Source organism: Macaca mulatta, chromosome 14, assembly GCF_049350105.2.
Source record: "Macaca mulatta isolate MMU2019108-1 chromosome 14, T2T-MMU8v2.0, whole genome shotgun sequence".
Taxonomy (NCBI): domain Eukaryota; kingdom Metazoa; phylum Chordata; class Mammalia; order Primates; family Cercopithecidae; genus Macaca; species Macaca mulatta.
Window position 1 is genome coordinate 3,497,416 of NC_133419.1, and position 18,727 is coordinate 3,516,142.

At 48.0% G+C, this 18,727-nt stretch overlaps 1 long non-coding RNA gene across 1 annotated transcript in view; it reads right to left on the reverse strand.

Annotated features, from left to right (window-relative positions):
• The window catches only part of LOC144334051 (uncharacterized), a 42,392-nt gene extending 24,848 nt beyond the window's left edge, over positions 1 to 17,544 (reverse strand). Inside the window, exons 1-2 of the long non-coding RNA XR_013403420.1 lie at positions 17,221 to 17,544; positions 3,762 to 3,905 (exon numbers count right to left, since the gene is read on the reverse strand). This is a non-coding gene — a long non-coding RNA (uncharacterized LOC144334051). The remainder of the gene's footprint in view (positions 1 to 3,761; positions 3,906 to 17,220) is intronic.
• Between the last annotated feature and the right edge of the window lie 1,183 nt (positions 17,545 to 18,727).

Here is an 18,727-nt window from a genome sequence, read left to right on the forward strand (position 1 = left end):
GATCGAGACCATCCTGGCTAACACGGTGAAACCCTGTCTCTACTAAAAATACAAAACATTAGCTGGGCTCAGTGGCGGGCACCTGTAGTCCCAGCTACTCAGGAGGCTGAGGCAGGAGAATGGCGTGAACCTGGGAAGCGGAGCTTGCAGTGAGCCGAGATCGCACCACTGCACTCCAGCCTGAGCGACAGAGCGAGACTCGGTCTCAAAAAAAAAAAAAAAAAAAAAAAATCACTTAGGGTCCAGGCGTGGTGGCTCATGCCTGTAATCCCAGCACTTTGGGAGGCCAAGGTGGGCGGATCACCTGAGGTTAGAAGTTCGAGACCAGCCTGGCCAACGTGATGAAACCCTGTCTCTACTAAAAGTGCGAAAATTAGCCGGGTGTGTAATTCCAGCTACTCGGGAGGCTGAGGTAGGAGAATTGCTTGAACCCAGAAGGTGGAGGTTGCAGTGAGCCAAGATCATGCCACTGTACTAGTCTGGGTGACAAAAGCAAAACTCCATCTCAAAAAAACAAAAACACAAAAAAAAACAAAAAAAAGGAAAAAGAAAAATCACTTAGGAAAGCCACATTGTTCACCCTCTATGGAGCACGTTTATTCAACACACGTCGGTTATATTAGGCACTGAGCCTGGTGCCGGGGATTCAAAAATGATGAAGGCAGGGCTCCTCTCATAATCTAATTGCAGGGAGACCCCTGCCAGACAAGGCCAGCACCCAAAGTCAATGCCGTGGTGGGGGAAACGGGAGCTATGTGGAGCCCAGGGGATGAGTTTGTCATCCAGCCTCAGGAATGAGGAGGTATCACTTGGTGGAACACCGTTCTGGAAGAGCTCCGAGGACTCTGCAGGGTTGGACTTGCCCGGAGACTGGGAACAGCACCCTCAGCAGAGGGAACGCCATCGGCAAAGACAGGATGCCCCAGGGCGCATGTGGTTCCCCGGGAGCACAGAGCACAAACCATGGGGTGTCCCAAGCTCGAGGAGGAGCCCCAGAGATGGGGCCAAGCTGACAGCCTTCCCTGCCAACCCGAGGCCCGTGGGGTTCACTCTGCAGCAGAGAAGTGTCCTCGAGGGGTGGGTACAAGGCATGGTCAGAAGTGAGGCCCCACACAGCCCTTCATTCCTGGGCACCACAGTCCGGGGCATCCTAGACTTCCCTGGAAGCCACCCCCACCCCTGCTGTCTTCTCCACCTGCTCTCTGGCGCTGCTGCCATCATTTGGGAAAAAGCCATTAAATGAACGAGACCAGAAGCTGCATGTACGTTTCCCGCTGTGCCCCGGCAATGCTCTGACTGTGCCCCAGCTATGCCCCAGCTGTGCCCCAGCAATGCCCCGGCTGTCTCTTAGCTAACCCTGGGACCCAAGGGTGCCTGGAGATGCTCCAGGCTGCTCCAGTGGGGAAGAATCCACCTTCCTCAGCCACTGGATTCCAAAAGGCCCTGGAGCCACATGTGAGACAAAGGTGGTGTGTTCCTGCTGCCAGAGTCACTCTCTCTGTCTCGCCCAGTGGTCAGAGCGAACAAAGAAGTGATTGAGGACTCTCATTCCTGTTTCCTAAGCTGCTCTCCTATTTATCTTCCTCAAGGTGCAATTGAATGAAGAGGCGGATGGGGACAGGCCCCAGCTAGGATAATGCCATGATTACTGGGTCTCCAGCTAAATTGTAAAAATGTGCACCATTCATAATCCTCCAAACGGCCTCACCAGGCACCAAGCCCAAACTTGAGGGTGGCCTGGAAGAGGTGGGCTCTGATTTAAGAACTTCGAGTCTCTTCAATTTTCCTGAGTGTTTTTGTGGCTGAAACCCAGTGAATGATAACCTTGGCAAAATAATAATAATGATGATGTATGAATGTTTTGTATTTTTAAATAAATCATATGAGAGTCATATTTCCTGTTGGGGTCGGGCTGAAAGCCAGGCCTCAAGGTCACTCCAAGGTCCCTGTTCCCCACAGGCAAAGTGAGTTCCAGCCTCTGTCCAATGTTTCCTTTCCTGCCCCACGGGCCTGGCACTGTTACCTAAAATCCAGGGGCCATTCTACTCAGTCTTCTGCTGTCTCTAAGGACTTGCATTCTGCATTCGGTCTAAATGTATTTTCCATGGATGGTGTTGCCAAGTGGCTCACCTGACAGCTGAAGTCAGTTCCAACGGCCGCAGAGGGAACCAGAAGTGCGTCTAGACATCAATGCATATTCTTATTTACCTAGTATTTGGCTCACATCTCAGGATCTCACTGAATGTTCAGAAGCTCTGGGAAAGAAACGTTATTACCCACTCCTTCATATTTTCAGAGTGGAAACAGGCCAAGAGAGGGGACGTGAGTTACCCAATGTCACACATCCAGCAAATGGCAAGGCTGAGATTTCACTGATTTTACAATTTTATTGATGTATAATTGACGTACAGTAATCTGCCCATGTTTTAAGCGTGCAATTCTGGGCCCATTGCAGTGGCTCACGCCTGTAAACCCAGCACTTTGGGAGGCCGAGGTGGGTGGATCCCCTGAGGTCAGGAGTTCGAGACCAGCCTGGCCAACATGGCGAAACCCTGTCTCTACTGAAAATACAAAATTAGCCGGGACATGGTGGCACATGCCTGTGGTCCCAGCTACTTGCGAGGCTGAGGCAGAAGGATCACTTGAACCCAGGGGCCGCAGGTTTCAGTGAGCCAAGATTGCACCACTACACTCCAGCCTTGGTGACAGACCAAGACTCTGTCTCAAAATAAATAAATAAATAGTGTACAATTATGTAATTTGTGAAACATGTATACACCCAGGTTTTTCAGCCTCAGCCCCACTGGCATTTGGGGTTAATTATTTTTGGGGGATGGGGGATGTCTTGTCGACTGTAGGATATTTAGCCTCATCCCTGGCCTCTATCCACTAGATGCCAGGGGTCTAATTAGTCTGTGAGGGGCAAAATCATCCCTGATTGAGGACCCATCGTGTCCCCCAATGAAGCCACCACCACCATCAAGTGATGAAGGACCCCTCACCCCCAATTCCTTCACGCTCCTTTGTGTTCCCACCTTCCCCAGGCAACAGCCCATCTGTTTCCTGTCACTGAGGATTCGGCTTACATTTTCTTTTCTTTTCTTTCTTTCTTTTTCTTTTTTTTTTTGAGACAGAGTTTCACTCTTGTTGCCCAAGCTAGAGTGCAGTGGTGCGATCTCGGCTCACAGCAACCTCTACCTTCCTGGTTCAAGTGATTCTTCTGCCTCAGCCTCCGGAGTAGCTGGGATGGCAGGCATGCACCACCACGCCTGGCTAATTTTGTATATTTAGTAGAGCCAGGATTTCTCCATGTTGGTCAGGCTGGTCTCAAACTCCTGACCTCAGGTGGTCCACCCGCCTCGGCCTCCCAAAGTGCTGGGATTACAGGTGTGAGCCACCGCGCCCGGCCTTGGCTTACATTTTCTAGGCTTTTGTATATCTATCTGGAATCGCACAGCAGGTACCTTGGAGCGGTCTGGGCTTCACTAAGTTGTGTTATTTTGAGGCTGCCCCGGACAGTGTGTGTGTCCGCAGTGATTCCTGTGGGGCCCTGAGTTGCCTCCTGTGGTGTAGACATTCTGTGCCTGGCTTCACCATCCGCCTATTGACGGATTTTCAGGTTGTTTTCAGTTTGGGACTGTGACAAGCAAAGCTCTTACAGACATTCATGCCTGACACCTTTTGTGGACACGATCATTCATTCCTCCCGGGTAAGTACCTAGCAGTGGAGGGGCTGGATCGGAGGGCAGGGGTGTGTTTACCTTTTCAGGAAATGGCCACGCTGTTTTCCAAAGTGGCCGACAGCTTCTGACTCCTGGGTCAGTTCTCTAGGTTCTCGCTCACTGGCTTCTCAGATCCAGACACAGCGGGGAGGAGCAAAGGCAGATGAGGGTGGGTGGAATTCCCTGGTTAAATGGAAGCCAGAGAGAGATTTTGAATCATTTAGAAAATACCAGGAAAAGGAGGCACGATAGGAGGGTTCAGAGACTCCACTCACTCTACAGGGGCCCTTGCAGACCCCAGCCAGGACGTGGCTACCCGAGCCAGACACCCACATCTCACTCCACACTTCTCACCTTTCACATCCTGGATGTTAGAATCTCATTCCTGGGAACCCAGGGCTTCCCTTGGCCCCAGGATGGGTCACATTCCACAGAAATAGTAATCAGTTTCGATTACCTTAATTCTTTTAAACCAGGAGAGAACCTTCACTAGAAAAAAAGTACGTCTTTTGGGGGTACCATCAGTTTTCACAGGACTGCTTCCTATGTGGATTGCTGCAGAGTCAAATTCTGTGTAACTTTTTCCCCTTGACTGTACCCACAAATAACATTTGCATCATAGAAATGAACCCACCGTAGCCGGGCGCGGTGGCTCACGCCTGTAATCCCAGCACTTTGGGAGGCCGAGGCGGGCGGATCACAAGGTCAGGAGATCGAGACCACGGTGAAACCCCGTCTCTACTAAAAATACAAAAAATTAGCCGGGCGCGGTGGCGGGCGCCTGTAGTCCCAGCTACTCAGGAGGCTGAGGCAGGAGAATGGCGTAAACCCAGGAGGCGGAGCTTGCAGTGAGCCGAGATCGCGCCACTGCACTCCAGCCTGGGTGACAGAGCGAGACTCCGTCTCAAAAAAAAAAAAAAAAAAAAAAAAAAAAAAAAAAAAAAAAAAAAAGAAATGAACCCACCGTAAACTTCCAGAAAAGCTCCTATGCTAATTTATTTGCTGTCCATTCACATGGCTTCAGATCTTCACTGCCAATTCTGCTGACATGGAAGAATTCTGAACCTACAGGGTAGGTCTGGAGAACTGACCCAGAATCTTGATGAAATTTTTCCCTTTCTTTGAAATGCTTTCATAAAGACTTAACGAGTGATCTCATGACATCGTATATAATCCCAAATTCTTGCATTAAGTAAGATTTCTCTTCAAAGCTAAATATACACCGTTCAACTAGGTAAACAAATAAGAGTACAAAGAATGTATTTTCCTGTTTCTAAAAGTGTGAGGATTAAATTTTAATCCATAATTTTAATGAGAAACAGATTAGCCCTGTATAACACAAGAAGAATCTGTGCTGGGTAGAATATTATTTTAGATCATTATTTTTTTTTTTTTTACTCAGAGATTTGATAAACCTTAGTTCCATAGTTAGTTGGTGAATTGGAATTACTTGAAAAGACAGGCCAGATACGGTGGCTCATGCACTTTGGGAGGCCAAGATGGGTGGATCGCTTGAGGTCAGGAATTCGAGACCAGTCTGGCTGACATGTTAAAACCCCATCTGTACTAAAAATACAAAAATAGCCAGGCGTGGTGGCGGGCACCTATAATCCCAGCTACTCAGGAGGCTGAGGCAGGAGAATCACTTGAACCTGGGAGGTGGAAGTTGTAGTGAGACAAGATTGTGCCACTGCTCTCCAGCCTGGGCAACACAGTGAGACTCTGTCTCAGAAAAAAAAGAAAGAAAGAAAGAAAGAAAATAAAAAAAAGAAAATATAGCTACAGAGAGAACATTTCTAGAACTATACCAAGAAAATATTGTCCCCAAAGAGTGAGAATGGGGGTTAGAACGGGAGAATGACTTTTTTCATTGGGCATCTGACTTTTGGTATTGGGGTTCTTTTATCATCTGTGGAATAATGTCTTAGTTTTAAAAGAATTCAAAACAGTATTTGTGGATAATCACCCATAATGCCCAGTACTAAGAGGCAAATAGTGTTAACTTCTTTTTTTTTTTTTTTTTTTTTTTTTTTTTGAGACGGAGTCTCGCTCAGTCGCCCAGGCTGGGGTGCAGTGGCCGGATCTCAGCTCACTGCAAGCTCCGCCTCCCGGGTTTACACCATTGTCCTGCCTCAGCCTCCCGTGTAGCTGGGACTGCAGGCGCCCGCCACCGCGCCCAGCTAAGTTTTGTATTTTTAGTAGAGACGGGGTTTCACCGTGTTAGTCAGGATGGTCTCGATCTCCTGACCTCGTGATCCGCCCATCTCGGCCTCCCAAAGTGCTGGGATTACAGGCTTGAGCCACCGCGCCCAGCCATAATTTTTTGATTTTTTTGTAGAGATGGGGTCTTACTTCGTTGCCAACTTCTTAAAGTATATATTCACAGGTGAGTTTTTTTGTGTGTGTGTACACATGTATGTATGCATGCACGTCATTATGAATAAATATATATTAGCAAAAATATTTTCCAACTAACCACTTTTCAATCTACAACCTATTGGAGACGTCTCTGCATTAGCAACACACGGGCGTACCACGGAGATGTTGTGGGTTTGCTTCCGGCCCACCACGACAAAGCAAGTATTGCAATGATGTAAATCACACAAATTTTTTGGTGCCCCGTTGCATATAAAAGTTATATTTTACAGCTGGGCATGGTGGCTCATGCCTGCGATCCCAGCACTTTGAGAGGCAGAGGTGGGAGGATCACTTGAGGTCAAGAGTTTGAGACCAGCCTGGCCAACTTGGTAAAACCCCGTCTATACTAAAAATACAAAAATTAGCCAGGCGTGGTGATGGGCGTCCAGCTACTTGGGAGGCTGAGGCAGGAGAATCACGCGAACCCAGGAGATGGAGGTTGCAGCGAGCCGAGATCATGCCCCTGCACTCCAGCCTTGGTGACAGAGTGAGACTGTCTCAAAAAAAAAAAAAAAAAAAGCTTTCTTTACACCATAATATAGTCTATTAAGTATGCAATAGCAGTATGTCTTAAAAAATGTACATACCTTAACTAAAAATACTTTATTGCTTAAAAAAAAAAAAGCTAACAATCATCTGAGCCTTCACTCAGTTGGAATTTTTGGCTGGTAGAGGGTCTTGCCTCGATGTTGATGGCTGCTGACTGATTAGGGTGGTGGTTGCTGAAGGCTGGAGTGGCAGTGGCAATTTCTTGAAACAAGACAACAATGATTTTTTTTTTTTTTTTTTTTTTTTGAGATGGAGTCTCGCTCTGTCGCCAGGCTGGAGGGCAGTGTCATGATCTTGGCTCACTGCAATCTCCACCTCCCGGGTTCAGGCAATTCTCCTGCCTTAGCCTCCCCAGTAGCTGGTACTAGTGCGCCACCACGCCTGGCTAATTTTTGTATTTATGGTAGAGATGGGGTCTCACCATGTTGGCCAGGATGGTCTCAGTCTCTTGACCTCGTGATCCGCCCGCCTTGGCGTCCCAAAGTGCTGGGATTACAGGCGTGAGCCACCGTGACCAGCCAACAACGAATTTTACTGCATCAATTGATTCTTCTTTTCATGAATAATTTTTCTGTAGCTTATGATGCTGTTTGAAAGCATTTTACCCACGGTAGAACTTTCAAAATTGGAGTCAATCCTCTCAAACCCTGTCACTGCTTCAGCAACTATGTTTATGGAATATTCTCAATCCTTTGTTGTCATTTCAACAATGTTCACAGCATCTTCACCAGGAGTAGATTCCATCTCAAGAAATCGCTTTCTTTGTCCATCCAAAAGAAGCAGCTCCTCATCTGTTTAAGTTTTCTCATGGGATTGCAGCAATTCAGTCCCATCTTCAGGCTCCACTTCTATTTATAGTTCCCTTGCTATTTCCACCACATCTGCAGTTGCTTCCTCCCTGGAAGGCTTGAACCCCTCTAAGTCATCCATGAGGGTTGGAATCAACTTCTTCCCAACTCCTATTGTTGATATTTTGTTGATATTTTGACTTCCTCCCATGAATCACAAATTTTTTACTGGCATTTAGAATGATGAATTCTTTCCAGAGGGTTTTCAATTGACTTTGCTCAGATCCATCATAGAAATCACTATCTCTGGCAGCAATAGCCTTGCAAGGTGTATTTCTTAAAAAAACAAGACTTGAGGCCAGGCACGGTGGCTCATGCCTGTAATCCCAGCACTTTGGGAGGTTGAGGCAGGCAGATTACGAGTTCAGGAGATCAAGACCATCCTGGCTAACATGGTGAAACCTCATCTCTACTAAAATACAAAAAATTAGCCAGGTGTGGTGGCGCCCACCTGTAGTCCCAGCTATTCAGGAGGCTGAGGCAGGGGAATAGCTTGAACCCAGGAAGTGGAGGTTGCAGTGAGCAGAGATTGCGCCACTGCACTCCAGCTTGGAGACAGAGCAAGACTCTGTCTCAAAAAAAAAAAAAAAAAAAAAGACTTGAAAATACAAATGACTCTTTGATCCATAGGCTGCAAGTGGATGTCGTGTTAGCAAGCATGTAAACAACATTAATCTCCTTGTACATCTCCATCGGAGCTCTTGGATGACCAGGTGCATTGTCAATGAGCAGTAATATTTTGAAAAGCATCTTTTTTTCTGAACAGCAGCTCTCAATAGTGAACTTAAAATGTTCAGTAGGTTGGGCATGGTGGCTCATGCCTGTGATCCCAGCACTTTGGGAGGCTGAGGTGGGCAGATCACTTGGGCTTAGAAGTTCAAGACCAGCTGAACTTCATGGCAACATGGCAAAACTCTCCTCTACAAAAATTACAAAAATTAGCTGGGTGTGTTGGTACATGCCTGTATTCCCAGCTACTGGGGAGGCCGAGGTGGGGGGATCACCTGAGCTTGGGAGGTTGAGGCTACAGTGAGCTATGATTGCACCACTGCACTCTAGTCTGGGTGACAGAGTGGAGCTCTGTTCCTCCCGTCCCCTCAAAGAAAAACCAAAAACTCAGTAAACCATGCTGTAAACAGTAAACAGATATGCTGTCATCCTGGCTTTGCTGTTCCATTTGTAGAGCACAGGCAGAGTAGATTCAGCACCATTTTTAAGGGCCCTGGGATTTTCAGAATGGCAAACAAGCACTGGCTTCAACTTAAAGTCACCAGCTGCAGTAGCCCCTCACAAGAGAATCAGCCTGTTCTTCGAAGCTTTGAAGCAGGCATTGGCTTCTCTTCTAGCTGTGAAAGTCCTAGATGGCATGTTTTTCCAAGAGAAAGCTGTTTTGTCTACATTGAAAATCTGTTTAGTGTAGCCACCTTCATTGATGGTCTCAGCGAGATCATCTGGAGAACTTGCTGCAGCATCTCCATCAGCACCTGCTGCTTCTCCTTGCACTTTGATGTTATGGAGATGGCGTCTTTCCTTAAATCTCATCAACCAACCTCTTCTAGTTTCCAACTTTTTTTCCTGCAGTTTCCTCACCTCTCTCAATTTTCATAGAGTTAGGGCTTTGCTCTGGGTCAGGCTTTGGCTTAAGGGGCTGCTGTGGTTGGTTTGATCTTCTGTGCAGACCCTTCGGACTTTCTTCATACCAGCAAGAAGGCTCTTTTGACTTCTTCTCCTTTGGTGTTTTTACTGGAGTAGCACTCTAATTTCCTTCAAGATCTTTTCCTTTGTATTCACAGCTTGGCTCACTGTTTAGCATAAGAGGCCTAGCTTTCAGCCCCTCTCAACCTGCCTTCCTCACTAAGCTTAATTGTTTCTAGTTTTTTATTTAAAGCGGGAGGCATGTGACTCTTCCTTTCACTTGACACCTAGAGGCCATTGTAGGGTCATTAACTGAGCTAATTTCAATATTGCTGTGTCTCAGGGAATGGGGAGGCCCAAGGAGAGGGAGAGAGGGGAATGGCTGGTGAGTGGATTGGTCAGTACACACTGAGCATTTATCAATTGGTTGACGGGGTCCTAAAACAACTACAACAGTAACAGCAAAGATTGCCGATCACAGATCACCATCACAGAGCTATTCAGAACAGAAAGGTTTGAAATATGGCAAGAGGTACCCAAAAGTGACACAGAAACATGAATCAACCTCATATTGTTGGAAAAATGCCACTGATTCACTTGCTTGATACACGGTTGCCACAAACTTTCAATCTGCAAAAAATGCAATGAAGTGAAGCTAAACAAAATGGCATGTGCCTGTCTCTTCTTTAATGCTGAAGCTCAATGTAGTTGGCAGAAAATCTGTGATCAGGGAAAGTCCTTTTCCTGGTCTAAGGGTATTAGTCAGCTTTTGCTGTGGTACCAAACAACCCCAAAAGCTTAATGTCTTCTGATTACAAGCATGTGTTTCTTATGAGACTCAGTGGGCTTCGCTGGGCTGGGATTTAGGATGTGGTCGGAAGCGCTGCTCAGAAGACCCCTCCACGGGTCTCTGTAGAAAATAAAAGTTCCTCTTCAAAGTTGCCTTTTTTTTTTTTTTTTTTTTTTTTTGAGACGGAGTCTCGCTCTGTCACTCAGGCTAGAGTGCAGTGGCTTCTGCTCACTGCAAGCTCTGCCTCCTGGGTCCATGCCATTCTCCTGCCTCAGCCTCCTAAGCAGCTGGGACTACAGGTGCCCACCACCATGCCCGGCTAATTTTTGGGTTTTTTTTTTTTTGTAGTTTTAGTAGAGGGGTTTCACCGTGTCAGCCAGGATGGTCTTGATCTCCTGACCTCGTGATCCGCCCGCCTCAGCCTCCCAAAGTGCTGGGATTACAGGCATGAGCCACCGTGCCTGGCCAAAGTTGCCCTTTTATTAAAGAATAAATCATAAGTGTTGAAAATAAGTTTCTTTAAAGACTAACTTCCTTCAAGCCTCCGTACTTTATGCTAATAACTCTTTGTTAAGCCCTATCCTACGTAGCTGTTAGACGTGCTCACAGGCACATAGTACATTCTATGTCCTTGTACTTTACCCAAAATATTTGTGCTGGACGTGCTCACAGGCATGTCCCAGCTCACAGCCTATGCCCCTTCCTTATTTGGGAATGTTATTATTTTCTAAGTCCTTTCATAAGCAACTTCCTCCTTTCCTGGTTTCCATTGCTTTTACCTATTTATAAAAGTTTTAAAGTTATTAGCCAGTCGGGTTTTAGTTTAGATTGTGCGGTCTGGCTTCAGCCAATGGAGAGAGGTCACAGTAGCAGGGACAAACTGCATAAGGGTAAAAAATGCTTCTCTCCTTTGTCCAGGTGTGCTCTCGTCATTGTTCCATCTGCAATGAGCACCCTTTCTGCAGAAAGGAAAAATTGCCTTGCTGAGAAAATTAAATGTATGCTCAAGTGCCATTTATTTGTGGCACTGGGGAACAAGCATTTCTAACAGTCTCTCATTCTGAGACTGAGGATGAAGGAGCAGCCATCTCTGGGGTCTGTTCTGCTCAGGGTGGAGATCAGGAGTAAGTGAGAGCTGTTGGGCACCTGCACTGTGTTCCTCACCACCAGGTCAGGTTGGTCAGTCTCATCCAAATTCTATGGGCCAAAGCAAGTCATATCATTGGCCAAGTCAACATCAGTGGGGCGAAGGAGTAAACTTCACCCATGGTGGAATGGCGGGGTGGGGGTGGGGCAGTAGAGTCGATATTTGCTGAACAATAATGCAGTCCAGTGCACTGCGTGAAAAGAAATAAAAAGAGAAGTTGGGATTCTGCTGAATAAGTCACAAGGGCTTTAGAAACCGAGCTGGAACTTGTATTTTGTGGCTGCTGTAGTAATTCTTCAGATCTTACTCCATTTTGTTTTTTGGGCTTGAATTGCTGTGAATGTTAGTGAATAGAATGTAATTTATACCATGAATAATGACAATGATGATAGCTGTGAATAGCTCACCATTCAGAGCACTTTTTATGAGCATTTCATTGAAATTATCTTATTCAATTCTCACTATAATCTGATGAGATGTTTATCATTATGATCCCCATTTCAAAGACGAGAAAACAGAGGCTCAGAAGATTAAGTTACTTGTCCAAAGTCACACCCTAGTGGGTGACAGTCGGGACTCAAATTCAGTTCTGTTTAACTTGAAGCCCAAGCATTTCAACACTATAGAGTCCAACAGTAGTATCTGAGGTGTGTGTGTGGCTTTAATATCCTCCTTCTTCTTGATATAGGAGGGAGGGTGGCTGTGTGCTCTTAGGGAGGGGGCATTATCTGCATGGGTATAATCCCTCCAATGACAGGTGCCATTGGTGAAGGCCCCGACCCCAGGAACACTGACCCTGCATTTCTACATAAAACATGGCCTTGTAGTAAGCACTGCTGAGGCTGATCAATCCTAGCTCTGCTTCTCCTTGCCTTCCTGAACACAGAAGGACTATGACCTTTTCCTGCCTCCTTGAGTGAGGCCTGGCTGGTTGCTTTCCTTGGCTGATGGGGTGTGAATGGCAGGGGGTGGTGCCACTTCCAGGAGGGAGCATTTAAGAGCTGGTGGGTGATTCCCATCGCCCACTCTTCCTTTGTGGTGACAGTTTTGGAGGTGCGTGGAGGACAATTGCTCCGGAGGGTCAGCGGCCCACAGTGAAAAATAAATGACATGAGAAATCACGTTGTTGTGCTAAGCCACCTGGAGTTGGGGGATGTTTGTTACCACAGCATAACTCGGCCCATACTGGCAGAGACAGGTCTCCCTGGCTGCCTGTAGCACTGCTCCCCTCTCCTCTTCTGAGGGTTTGCTCTCTAGTTAGCCTACAACATTCTTCACTCCACTCTGATCTACAACGGACCTAGCTCCCCTTTGAGAGCCCAGGCAGGCTCCTTTGCTGGTGCGGGATGGGGATGGGGTCTCTATTGTGAAAATCACAGCAGAATCCCTGAGGACCCTGCTATCCCCAACTGGGCTGACAGCAGCCCCACAGGCCATCTGACCCTGCAGACAGGTCCCTTTGTGCAGTTAACAGGTTTCGAACTCACATCTTCAGATGAGCATTAGAGTTTGGGTAACAGTGCCCAAGGGTTTAACGGGCACCCAGGCCCTATCTATCAAGCCACTGTGATTTAATGAGCTCCCAGCCTTTCTTGCCTAATTATCATCAGCACTTTACCACAATTTGCTTTGCAGAGTGTTTTACAGAAATTTTGGTAGTTATTAATCCCAAGACACAGAGAATAAGACCACCAGAGTGCCTGAACAAAGCCTTCAAAAGCAAGGCAGAGTTGTGAGTGGAAATTTCTTCAGTCCTGACCTCATGTTGCCACAGTGAGATGCACACATGGCCTCTTCTGTGTCACACAACAGGACCCAACTCAAGAGAGGGTGTACCCGTTCTCCCTAACACTTGGTAAGAAGATTCTGAAGCCCCACAAAAGGCCAGATCCACCTAGTTGCTTTCATTTTCTACCCCTGCCTTCAGGTTAATTTGCTATTTTTAAGAACACATGTGGCTGGGAATGGTGGCTCATGCCTGTAATCCCAGCACTTTGGGAGGCCAAGGTGAGTGGATTGCTTGAGGTCAGGAGTTTGTGACTGGCCTGGCCAACATAGCAAAATCCCATCTCTACTGAAAATACAAAAATTAGTCATGTGTGGTGGTGTGTGCCTGTAATCCCAGCTACTCAGGAGGCTGAGGCAGGAGAGTTGCTTGAACCCGGGAGGCGGAAGTTGCAGATCACACCGCTGCACTCCAGCCTGGGCAACAGAGTGAAACTCCCTCTCAAAAAAAATAAATAAATAAAAGAGAAAGAGAAAGAGAAAGAGAAAGAAGAAGAACACATGTGACAATAGAAACTCCTACCCACAGAAGTCTATGAAGCAATCCAAGCTCTCATTATAGAATTAAAAATAAAACCAGGCCAGGCACAGTGGCTCACGCCTGTAATCCCAGCACTTTGGGAGGCCGAGGAGGGAGGATCACCTGAGGTAGGGAGTTGGAGACCAGCCTGACCAAGATGGTGAAATCCCATCTCTAGAAGAAATACAAAATTACCCGGGCATGGTGGTGTGTGCCTGTAATCTCCGTTACTCAGGAGGCTGAGGCAGGAGAATCGCTTGAACCCAGGAGGCAGAAGTTGCAGCGAGCCGAGATTGCACCATTGCACTCCAGCCTGGGCAACAAAAGTGAAACTCCGTCTCAAAAATAAAATAAAATAAAACAAACAATAAAAGAGTTCAGATATGCAAGTAATCTATAGTTAACTGTTATTAGAATTATCAATCGCCTATTCCAAATTGTCTCTGCATCTTTATCCCACTTTCATGGAGGCCCCATTCTTGTTCCCTTTGTGCTCTTTGCAACAGCAAGGGACGGGCATCTCTTGGTCTGCCAGTCTGTACATCCCTTGCATTAAAAGGCTCTCAGGAAATACATGGAGAGGAGCCAGGAACAAACCACTCCGTCAAAGGCCCTGGTTATAATTCTCTGTAATGTGCGTTCCTAATTAAGTTGTTATTGGGCCAATTAACTGTTAATGCCAGGGCCTAGAACACAAAGGCTTCTTTAATAAGAGTGTTAATCACTGCTAACTAAGGAGGGTTAGGAGGTTGTCTGTATTTTCCAAGAATTCAGCCGAAACCTCTCTTGTTCTTTCATTCAGCCCTGCAGCCAACACAGGGATCCCCACTGCAGCCTCCACGCCAGTCACCGGTCATGTTTCACCTCGGCCTGAACCCTTTCCACCAGCCACATGGGCTCTCTGTGAGACAACCCAGGGTGTTCCTGCAGGAGCCTGACTGGGGGCACCTAAGGGGTGTGCCCAGGTGGCCCACAGGGTGGGAAACCCCTCCATAGAGGCACCGCCTCCAACTTTTGATCTTTTGTCCAGATGAACTACTGCTACAACAGTGGGCATAGTTAAGGCGCTGTCTTCAAGAAAGAATTTTGGTTGAAATAGGCCTTGCTGTGTGCAGGAGAGCAGGTGCAGCTTGCTGTGTGTACAAAGGGTGTGGACAGAGGGGCCATCTAGCAGGTACCCGAGAGTGACCACAGCAACTGGGAGAGGATATACGGCAGGGCAGAGAGCAGTTTCATGCTGTAAAGACATTGTAGGAAACGCAGCAGTTTTTACTCTTGTTCTCGGATTTCTGAATTCTTTTAAAATGAGTCTTAAATGCCTTAACCCCTCCTTACAAGCCACCCAAAATTCTTGAAAGTGCACCCCGAATGTAATGCAGCTCGAGTCACTGACCTCGTGGCATGGCCGGTTCTTTGTATTGAACCCGATTCATCACTTTAAAGTTCCACTGATGTTACTTTTGTCCCAACAGGAGCTGTGCAAAGTCTAATCCAACGTTCATGGGCCATTGTTCTCAGTGATTTTGATGGCAGCCCTAATGCCACCTCCAGCCTTCTATTTCCAGTTGTGATAACAATTCTCTCAACCAGATGTGATAACAGCAATTCTCTCAACCAGATGTGATAACAGCAATAGCTGACATTTGCTGAGGATCTACTCTGTGGCAGCAGGCTCTGTGCCAAGCCTCGTGCCATGCGAGATTTCATTTACCCTCATTAAATAAAACACAATGAAGACATTGTTGTCCCCCCTCCCCCCCTTTTTTTTTTGAGACAGAGTTTTGTTCTGCCACCCAGGCTGGAGTGCAGTGGTGCAATCTTGGCTCACTGCAACCTCTGCCTCCCGGGCTCAAGTGATTCTCCTGCCTCAGCCTCCTGAGTAGCTGGGATTACAGTCGTGCACCATCACACCCGGCTAATTTTTGTATTTTTAGTAGAGACGGGGTTTCACCATGTTGGCCAGACTGGTCTTCAACTCCTGACCTCAACTGATCTGCCCCTCTCAGCCTCCCAAAGTACTGGAATTACAGGCGTGAGCCACTGCACCTAGCCAGTTGTCCCTATTTAACAAGGAATCTGGGACTCAGCATGCCCAGGTCAGCCCCTCAGCATCATAGAGCTGGTACAATTGGCAGAGAGGGGACCAGGGCTCCATGTGCCATATCCTCAGGCAGTCAGGGCCAGCTCCAAGCTCTCCTCCACCCCCAACCCCCTCCCCCTCCATGAGGCCGTTCCCATTCTCAGTGTTCCAAACGTGTGAAATGAATTCTTCCGCCGGCCTGTCTTGTCACAAACACAAGGACAGCACGATATTCTGTTTCTTCTGTGGAGAGTGTGAGGGTGGGGTGGTTTTAAAGTCCGAAAAGTCACAGGGGCACGACTCGCATCCACCGACATTGTGCAGAACACAAATCAGAGAGATTCTGGAATCTAGAAAACCTGGCTCAGTCTCCTCCTCCTCCTCCCAAAGCCCAGGCTTGGACCCACTCCCACCTTGCAGAGGCAGCGGGGGTAGAACTGGGCGTGGAGAGAGGGGCATGGACTGTCAATGGGGAAGTAGATCTTTTTAATTTTAGAGTATGTCTTGACAAACATTAGTTAAACTATTATGCTGTTATTTTCATAATAACAACGAAGAATGTAAGTATTAGTTAACAATAAATCGATAGCAATGGAAGTATAATAATAGTGCAGTGAGAATGAACATGGGAAAGCCTGACTCTCCGGCATCCTAGTTGCAGCCCTGGATTGTTTCCAACATCTGCGCTCTCTCCAGGGACGTCTGGTGGAACTCGGGACGTTGTGGTGGGACAATGAAGGAGACGGCTGGTGATGCAGCTGTGCCCTCTCATGTAGCCTCCGCCAGCCTCTGAACTTCCACTGCCATAGAAACAGGGAGGCTGGTTCCCACCTCACTTTATTAGAGGAAATTGACAGAGGAAGAGCCGGGGGCTGAGGGAGCTGTGCAGCGGACCTTTCCCAGGGCACAGCTCCCCGAGGTGCATGAGCTCATTCTGAGGGGAGCCCAGACCACACAGGGAACAACAGGGCAGTAGACGGACCACCAGGTGACAGCAGGGACCAGGCAGACGGGGAAGAATGGATGGTGGTTTGCAAACGACTCAAGCCTGGGAGATGCTGGGAGTGAGGACTGCACAGCTGCCAAGCTAGGGGTTCCCACTCTGCTCGACTGCCCCATCCTGCAAGCTGCACTGGCCCTGGCTTATCTACTGGGTCTCTAGGGCAGGGGCCTGCCCTGGGTGGTGGGGTGGGTGGTTATGGGACCCCAAGGGAGACAGTTTCTGGGGGGAAGAGTGGAGGCTGTGGCCAAGTTTAGAGGAGGAGGGAGTGGGACCTGGGTTCTGGGGGTCCCTGCTGGCTCCAGCCCGCATAGCCTGGAAATGGCCTCCTGCCTTAGATACCCCAAACCCAGCCAGAGAGGGAGAGGTGGACTGAGTAGAGGCAGCACCCTGTTTTGTTAAAATAGAGCAAATCCTGTCTAAACCCTATAGTTATGTACTCTGCATCCTGCACTCCAAAGAAATGAATGTAATTGTCTCCAACAAAATGATCCTCTTGGTACACTTTGCATTTGGCCTCAGGGTACATTCCGGTAAGGAAGGAGATGCTTAGGGGAGGCTGTCCAGGGGAGAAGGCCTTGGGTCTCTTGTCAAAAAAAAGTCAAATAATTTACCATTGGCCATTTTATTTTGACTTTTATATCACCTATTCCATTTAGAATTAATTTCCTTAACTGTGACCCGGGGAAGGGCATAGGGAGGCCTTTTTAAAAGTGGGAAACTTACCAAGTGGCTCCATATCCTTCCCAGATAGCAGCAGTAGACCCGATTCATTGCTTCATCGATCATTTACTTAAAAAAAAAGGTCCCACATTTCCTTCAGAGAGGTGAACGCATGAAAGTTGGTTTTTCTTTTTCTTTTTTTTTTTTTTTTGAGACAGTCTTGTTCTGTCGCCCATCTGCCTCCTGGGTTCAAGCCATTCTCGTGCGTCAGTCTCCTGAGTAGCTGGGATTACAGGCGCACACCACCATGCCCGGCTAATTTTTGTATTTTTAGTAGAGATGAGGTTTCACCATGTTGGCCAGGCCGGCCTCTGACTCTTGACCTCAAGTGATCCGCCTGCCTTGGCCTCCCAAAGTGCTGGAAGTACAGGCATGAGCCACCGTGCCTGAGCAAAGCTGATTCTTCTAACGAAAATAAACTTTGGACCTTGGGATAAATTCAGTCACTGTGTCCCTTCAGAGGTTTTTTCACAGAGCGCATTGTAGCAGTGTGCACTTGGCCAGATGAACACGGTGCAGCCTCTGGTGGGCCCGGTTTGTCCAGAAAGCAGACAGCCTGCACCTCCTTCCTGTGCCGGATTCTGAGCCCAGAGGCCCGCGGGCGCGTAACCCGCCCCAGGAGCAGCTCTGCCACATTTCTTACATGGAACTGGTTTGGAAACCGGGCCTGAGTCCCAACCTTTACTGGCTCCACTCTGCAAATGTGGAGGGTTGCTGGGCTCAGGAAACAAGGCAGGTAAAACACAGCCCCTCCCCACGAGGAGGAGCAAGTGCAGCTGAGGGCAGGATCCCGGGGAACTGGCCCTACCCGGACAGGGCAACAGTGGAGCCAGGAGAACTGGGAAGTTCTCTGAAGGGAGTGAATGTGCGAGCCAGTCTTAAGAGGTGATGAAGAAGCAGCCGGGTGAGAAGTTCGGCCCCTCCAAGGGGCCGTTTACCCAGCAGAGGGGTTTGGATCTGACGCGGGAGGGATGGAAGCCAGACAGGAGTGATGGAAGCCAGACAGGAGTGAAAGCAAGGTGCAGTTTGAGGCCAGGCCAAGAGCTCCAGGGCTGGTGAATGAGGCAGGTGAAGGGGCTGAAGGTGATTCAAAATCAACAACAGATGGATGACGGCAGGGCCCCTGCAGGATAGATGGAGAGACACGCGGGACCCAAGGCGGGTGGAGGAGGTCGATTCTGCAGGGCTTGGAGATGTGAGAGCTGGCGGGGGAGCAACAGGGGTCCGGGACACCGCGGGGTCCTAGCTTAGGGCACTAAGGTGACAGTATTGACACCCCTGCCCCCAGCAGGGAGCCTGGAGGGGAACAAGCACTGTGTTGTGATGTTCTGTACTTCTGCCACTCAGTTAGGGATCGGGGTCCTCTTTTTCGTGTCTGTCTGTAAATTTAGATCTACGTCCCCATTTGCGTCAGCTGCTTGGTATTCTATTGTCTTCCCGTGTTACATTTTATTTGTGCTGAGCACTTATATTTGTGAGATTAATCCATTTTTGAGATCCATCCACATGT